Raw genomic sequence first — 8,801 nt, 5'->3', positions numbered from 1 at the left:
AAGCTTCTTGTAAATATCAAGAAATGAGCTTAGAAGGTGTATAAGTATTTCTAAGCTTTGTTGACTCTATACAAGGAGCTCCAAAATCCCAAGATCTTTCCTCAATTTTGAATAATTACTTTTTCAAATTTGTAACATACATTGTTGGAGGTTTGTCTCCCAAGGAAGCTCATCAAGAATATCGTATGGATAAGTGCTAGCTAGTGTACCGACATCTTCTTTAACTATCTAGCTTTTCTTACGTCTACCTGGAGCAACATTTCCACCCTTTGTATCAATATATAAAATTACATAAACATAAAAACATGTGAACAAATGTATTCATATATGTATGCAAGATATACATGTACACACATATAGTTCATTTACATGTCGAAATTTTCTTTAACATAAAAAATTATAGAATTTACCAAATGATGTTGGTCATGATGATCTGATTGAGATTGATGACCACTAGGAGAATTTTGACCACCCTAAGATTGATGACCTCTTGAAGAATGTTTACCATCATCACACGATGACATAGTGAGCAAAGCTTCTAAAAAAATAGAAAAAAAATTCAATATATATTTGTGTACATACATATGATTCTCCTTATTTATCATTTAAGTAAATGCACACACACACACACGCACACACACACACACATAGACACATATATACCATGATGTGAACGATGGACCTCCCCTGATTCATTTGATATTATTTTTTATCCATGACCTTGACTTCCCCCTCTAGTAGATTCACGAGAATCTATTGATGCTCACCTCAAATGATCATGTGGCAAATGATCATCCATGATATGGATATCTAAAGTTATATAGATGCATGATATTTAAAATTTACCTCATGCATTTACAATTCTTTTTAAAGTTGTTATTTAAAAAGATCAAGAATTCAGAAAATTGTTGTAACCCTTGAAGCTACCTCAAGCATTCAAAAATGTTGAAATTTCTATTTAAAAAGATTAAGAAAATTTATAAAATTGATATAACACTTGAAGTTATCTAATGCATTTAATTGATGCAACCCTTGAAATTACAATATGAATTTTAAGATCCTAAAATTGTTATTTAAGAACATTGAAATAATTTAGAAAATTAATATAACAATCCAAAGCTTTGATGTAACAATTGAAATTATACGATGCTTTTTAAGATCTTAAAATATCAACTTAAAAACATGGAAATAATTCAAAAAATTAATGTAATAATCTAAATCTCCTCATTTAAAGTGTACTCAAGACTAAATACACAAATGTTGAAGCACACACATTTTGAAAATTGAGTACAAAATTTTATAAAACATGTAAAGTTCACCAATTTGGGTTTATTGACATAGTGGGGACACACTTGGTATACAATTGAAAAAAACACACGGTCATTAAAAATGGCACATTTATAACTAAAAGAAACACACATATCAAATATATCTTACAATGTACATCAATAAATATTGATGGAGAACTTCTTAAAGCTAATTCATCTTTCACACACAAATCTTGAATTAGAATTGCCCCAACAGATCATTAGACATTGTGTTAACATTTGCACACTGTCTTATGATAAATGATTGAAATTGACTAACAATACTTTTTACTTCTCCATGTATTTGTTTAGCCTCTCTTTCTTAACTTGGTATACGCCTTTCATCTGGTTGCACACAAGTTCATAATTGGTGACGACTATAATTCCGTTGGATCCATACTCCCTAGCTATTCCTAAGCCTTCTATCAGTGCACTATATTATGCTTCATGGTCTGTTGTTATTTCAGGTACATTCCTTTTCCTTTGGAGGACTTTGTTCGTCACAATATTGCATAACACGTAACTAATAACTTCTGTCCCTTGATTGGGATAACAACAAAATTCTATGAATAATGTCCATTTTTCAACCATATTTAATGGGTTTTCTGATCCCTATAAAAAAAATCAGTAAAATGAATTTAATATATATATTTATATATATATATATATATATATATATATATATATATATATATATATATATATATATATATATATATATATATATATATATATATATATATATATATATATATATATATATATATATATATATATATATATATATATATATATATAGAGAGAGAGAGAGAGAGAGAGAGAGAGAGAGAGAGAGAGAGAGAGAGAGAGAGAGAGATTGTGATTGAATAATGGAATACTAAAAGGATTTAAGCTAGTTTCAAGATCATATTCTATGTTCTACTTCTGAATTTATACATGTGATTGATAGTTTCATCAAGAAATTCTAAATTATGATGTTATAAATTTATTGATTTTAGGAACTAGATATATATAAAATCATTATTTAAATGCATGGCCAAGCATTTGTCCACTGTCAAACCAATGGTCACATTCAAGATCCCTATCACTATCCCATTACTTGAATAATGATATCAAGATTTAATTCACGATGCATTAACTCAAAATTTATGCATACCTTGGATTAAGTGAGAAAACAAAGGGCATGGGAGATTAACTCATGATAATTTGGGAAAGTCTTTGACCTAGTACCATAACTAGGTATAGGAAATTACCTTATGATTAGTTGGAGAAGGTTCATGGATATTGGATCAGCTTAATATAGATGGTATAAATATTTTGATGTAATGTATAATGATTAGTTGGAGAAGGTTCATGGATATTTGATCAGCTTAATCTAGATGGCGTAAATATTTTCATTTAATGTATAAATATCAGGTGATTTTCTACTTTTCTTCGAATTTACATAATTATATTTTTGATAATATGTTGATGTTTTGTCATTTAAATTATATTTTTGAATATAAAAATATATTAAGCATATTGAAGACCTCTATGATATAGATCTAACAACTTAATATTATAATTATCCCAATTTCTATAATGACTTAACCCAATATTGACTTTAAAATGTGCTAGGAAAAGCCTAAACCTGGTTAAAGTAGTACAAACATAAACATCACATTGTATCATAAAAAATCTAAGGAATTTAATAAAATTGATATTTTATCATCACAAAATGGGAGAATTTTAATGTGTAAACAAAACATTTAGTGAACTATTAGGTTGTGCAAATGATCATTGTTTAGAGAAATCTGTCGGAAGGCTAGATAGCAGGAAAGGTTGTTTCTACTTTCTTGGAAGGTTGGAGAATTGCAAGAGGAAAACAACTATAGATATATAATTCAACTCAACTACAAATCTCTAATTAATTGAAATTATCTTCAACCCAACTGAATTTTTAAGGTATTTACTACTTTATTTTTATGTTCGTTCCACATATACAAATCTTTCTAATTCAACTTAGCTTCAAATCACCCATGTTTGAAAGTATTTCTTTATTTATTTTTATTTTCATTCTTATAAATTTAACACTTATTCTAAATTGTTATAAATTTTTTTTATTAAAGCTATAATACATGTTTATTTATATGCCATACATGGGTCTATTTATACGCTTATTTAAAAACTAGAGTTAACAAAGGAAAAAGAAAATTAGATGAAAAATGATAGACCCAATTTTATTCTACTAAATTTACTATCTATGTTGCCTTATTAAAATTTAAGTATTAAAATTTCAAGACATTCTCTTAAATTATCTATTTGTATGCTTCTTTAAAATTGAGAGCTAACAAAAGAAAGAAATGGTATACCCGCTTTTTACCAACCAGAAAAGTGAATTTGATCCATTATATTTTATCAATATTGTTATTACATAATGCGTATAAATGATAGTATGCATATTCAGCTGAACTTGAAGTATATATTCAACCAAACTTTTATGTTTTCAAAGGTTCCATATAGATCAAAATCTTGTTATATTAAGCTTCCAAGAAATTTTGTCTAGTGTTTAATCCTTGCTCTCATGAAATTTTGAAATGATTTCCTAGTCACTTCCGTCTTACCAGTGTGAACATCATACAAGCTCGAGGTTGATTTTGGGTTGTGTTGCTTTGTATGGAATTACAATATATACCACCCCCCCCCCCCACAAGTTTTTTTTATTTGTTTTATTAAATTATGAATGTTGATTTAAATATTAACATCTATAAGTATATGGTTTCCAAAAATCTATTTTTTTGTGTTCTCTTTTCCACTCTATTTATCGGGGATAGGAATTGAATCATTTTTTTCTATTATTTATTTTTGGTATAATATTTTGACTTTTGGAGGTGATATTGATGATATTAATACAAAATGAAAAACTGAAAATGAATGGCTACATGATGTTTCAAGCTCCCATGAAAGAAAAAGAAAGTAAAAAGCTCAAAATGTTTGAAGGTGAAAGGATACTAAACCAAAAGTATAAATTAAAGTGAGTTTCAATCAATGACTGAGGAAAAGTTGAAACAAAAGTATAAATTGAAGTGAGTTTCAATTCATGGCTCAGGAAAAGATGAAATGAGGCATAATAGATCATTGTTTATTTCCAGATTTACAAAATATTCTGCATAATGGAAGCTGGATCAGATGCAAGTAACTAGAATGCATATCTTACCTTAAAAATATTAAGTGATATTAAAATGTTTAGAACATTATAAATTTAACCCACCCAATAGGTTTGTCGAAGTAACCTATACATTCTACCTAAACATGCAATAAAGGCGTCATGTTTAACTCCTACCTAATAGTTAAGAAGTGGATAAGAGCATCGATTCTCAGAATGGGGAGAGGTGACAATGACAAAGCACATGTTGATTTTCATAATTCTAAAGATGAAGCTAATAATGCAAAGCAAATTATAGATAGGATTGTGAAGTCTTAAAAAGAATAAAAAAATTGACAAATTAATACCAAATAGGGATATAATTAACAAGTTAATCAACAATCGAACACCATATCATCCAAAAGAGTTTTGTTAAATCTAGAAATCGATTTATTAATTGTACATATGGAAATCTATGACCATGTTTATTGTTACAAAGTTATGAATTTTACTTTATAAATTTATTATTCTAATTTACCGTCTTACTATCTCTTTAAATATTTTCAGTTCATCATGCATTCTGTGAGAATCATGGAGGTCATTTATAATAGCCCCTGCATGTTTTTCATGATTTGAAGGCTTTAACATGTTGATGCATATGAATAAATGAAGTGTGTCTCATATATTTTTACAAACATATTATGATTTCAATGGTGTAACTATTTTTAATTAGTGTTGTTATGAAGATAATGCTTATGTCTCCTTAATTTCTGAAATTTCAGTTGCTCTACTTTCAAAATTTGTGATTTTTTTTTATTTATTACAGTTGTGTTGAAATAGGCATGATACATTAATTTCTTTATTGGGTGGAGTCCATGGGAGTTTCTCTCAGTAGTGAAGGGCATGATTAAAATGTATTTATATCTTAATCCTATGTGCATGCTATACAAATGGATTTATATAAAGTTGCACAGTATAATCTTGAATGTCCCTGAGCTATCCTTCAACATGGTGTCATTTTTTCTTTTTGGTAAGACCTAATAAGATGTATCAACAACAAGATAAAATCATCAAGAACAAATAATGAGCATAGAGAATGGATTGAGAGACAATTTGAAAGCCAAGTTGAGTCAATGATAGATCAATAAATTTCAAAAATCCCTTGGTAAATCTAAAACGTCAACCATAATTGACGAGATAAATCAAGGTAGAACAAGTCAACCCAATAACATTAAAATTAAATCACCAAAAATAGATGACAAAGAAATGTCAACACTCTAATTAGCAACCCAATAACATTAAAACTAAAACACCAAAAATAGATTAAAAAAGGCATTGCCAACACTCTAATTAGCTTCAATCTCATGCTCCCAACAAAAAGTAAATGAAAAAGGTGTCTGAAAAATAAATTACTACTTGAAAAGAGAAAATATAAGAACGTTCAATTAAGTGTATTATTCCACATCGTATGAAGCCAAAAACACCCATGTTCCAAGAAAATAGGGAAGCAAACCCATAGTTCGATTTGCAATCATGATGGGGCAATTACAACCTAGGAACCTAAAACTCATGGGAATCATAAAAGATATAAATGTAATGATACTTATGTATTTCAAGAAAAAAATACTAAATCGACATTGATGTCACTATGTAGCTAAACTTATTTGTGTATGCTACCAATGACCAAACAATTATAGTATTTGATGGATGAAAGGTCAAAGGAGTATGAAGGTTTCATGAAATCCCTATTCAAATCCAATATTTGGAATTATAATTAGGACTTTATTCTTTGCCACTTGATGAGATGGATACTTTCCTTCATGTTGAATGGTGTATGCACTTATGCACTTATACCAGCAACTTTGAAGAACAGTGCACAAAATTTCACTAGAAAGGACAAAATTATAAATTATATGGGACTGGATGTTCCTATCATAAGAAAAATTAATTACACATAATGAAAAAGGAAACATAAATTGACATATAACAACATAAACAAGAAAAGTATGTTACCAACAAGAATAGAGGTTTTACATTAAACAACCAGGTCGGAAGACTCAATATTTCGTGCCTCTGACGAAGCAAAGAAAATACAAGAAGCTCAATGGATAGAAAATTCTGGCCCTTGTGGTAGGAAGCATGGTTGGAGTATTTTCCCTCTTGTTTATTATTATGTTGCTACTCTACAAGATGAGAGGAGGGGAGGAATAGGTAGTAGAATATGTCGTGAGAAGCATTGGATGTGGTTTATGATTGGAGCGGAAGTCTAGTGTTTCACGCTGGAGAAACACAAAGCTACTATTTGGAGGACTTACTGAGGGTAGTAGCTGAGATGATGGGAAAGGGTACTTTGGGAAGCACATACAAGGCTTTCATGGAAGGCAGACTCACAGTAACTATTAAGAGGCTCAAGAACTTCAGTAGGGTGAGCATAAGTGAGTTTAAGAGCCACATGGAAGAAATTGTATGGGAATGGATTTTCCTATCACAAGAAAAGTGAAATACACATAATGAAAAAGGAAACATAAATGGACATATAAAAACAGAAGCAAGGAAAGTATGTTGCCAAATAATGTGAAAATCAAATGAATAAATTATATTCAAATTCTTATTTTTATTGCATTTGGTTTGATTTGTAGGGGCAACCATCAAACAAGCGTTGTTAATTTGTGATTATGGTTGATCCAAGATCTCAGCTCAAGCTCAATGGATATAAAACTCTAGAAATGGTTGTCAGATTCACGATGAGAGTGGTGCCCCTCTTGTATCTTGTTATGTTGTTCCTCTGCAAGCTGAGAGGTTGGGAGGAATAGGTAGCAGAAGATGTCGAGAGGCTTCAAAATAGTACCCAATGCATTGGACACAATGTAGAGCCTAGGCTATGGCGTATACCGTTATGAGAGGTCATGTGCCCTTTTGTATGGGTAAAATTCTTATAACACAACAAATATTGGAAATCATAGAAGGAACACCGTTTCAATCCATTTCCTCTAAAAAAGTTGAGTCAGGAGGAGTCTCTTCGCAATGTGTCTAAGAAATTATTTATGGTTATCTTATTGTTTTAGCCATTTTAGTCAGTAATAGAGAGATTTAAAGTTTTGCCTACAACATTTGAGTTAAAATATGAGAAGTATGGAGTATGCGGTCCCTTTACACTTAGTTTGGTACTCTCTATATGTAATTTAAACATTATACATTAGTTTGGTGCTCTCTGTATGTAATCTGAACCTTACACATTTGATTGGAAATTCATATTTGGAAGACTTTGCTTAGTGATCTAAATTTGTAGCTTTTGCTTGGAGCTCGAAGCTTTTATGTGAGAATCTATAACTTTTGAAGTATCCTTGTGCTTATTTTGTATCTCACCTTTGAAGTACCGTTGTGCTAAATGTAATGTTTGTTTGGCATCTCACCGCAAATTTTAATTTTATGTTTCCTATTTTATATTCTATATTGTAACAATCAAGTTTTGAGAAATGACTATGGGAAAGTAAATTTTCTTTTGAGAAGGTCATTTATGTTACAACACAAGGCATCCCCTTTCTTATTATAACCTTTTTTATTTGGCCATCAAGTGGTGTTTTGGGGGACTTGCCTAATATGGATGAGGAGGCTGGACGAGGAGGTTGAGAAAGTTGTCAGTCATGACAAGGTGAAACCAACCAAAATTCCTCTGGCACTATGCTACAAAAAAACCAAAAACAAAAATTTTTGTAAAAAAAATTAAACTACTTACAAACCTCAGCAATGCTTAGCTTCATATCATCTCAACCACAATAAAAAATTAACAACACTCATCTCAACCACAAAACCACAATCACAAATTAACAATGCCCAACTCAACCATAATCACAAATTAATAGCATAGAAAGCTTCATAACAAGGTCTGTCCCATCATATATACATACATACATACATATATATATATATATATATATATATATATATATATATATATATATATATATATATATATATACAAATTTGGTTGAACAAATAATTAAGCCGAAAAATAGTTTGGCCGAACAAATAGTTCGGTTGAATTATTTATTCAGCAGAATCATTTATTCGACCAAATCATTTTTCATTGACTTTTCAGCTTTGGAAAAAATTCCATTTAATGGTAAGTGTTAATCTAAATGGCCAAAATTTAGGCTGAATGTTAGTATAATAGTTTAGCCGAATAATTTTTTTGTTCGGCCAAAAAATTGAGATTGTGAATTTTTAGGGGGCATTTCTCACAAAAGTGTAACATAGCTTCACATTTTCACCCACTAGCTAAGGGAAAAGAGTCTCTTGATCACATAGCAAAGTACAAATGACCAAAACAAAACTAAATGGAAGGAATGAAAATGAAACAAGTATAGATG

The sequence above is a fragment of the Pinus tabuliformis genome, chromosome 2_1 (genome assembly GCF_031772625.1).
Source record: "Pinus tabuliformis cultivar Carrire ecotype Pingquan chromosome 2_1, CPIR1, whole genome shotgun sequence".
Classification (NCBI taxonomy): domain Eukaryota; kingdom Viridiplantae; phylum Streptophyta; class Pinopsida; order Pinales; family Pinaceae; genus Pinus; species Pinus tabuliformis.
The sequence above is the reverse complement of the archived record's forward strand: the minus strand, read 5'-3'. Positions refer to the sequence as shown.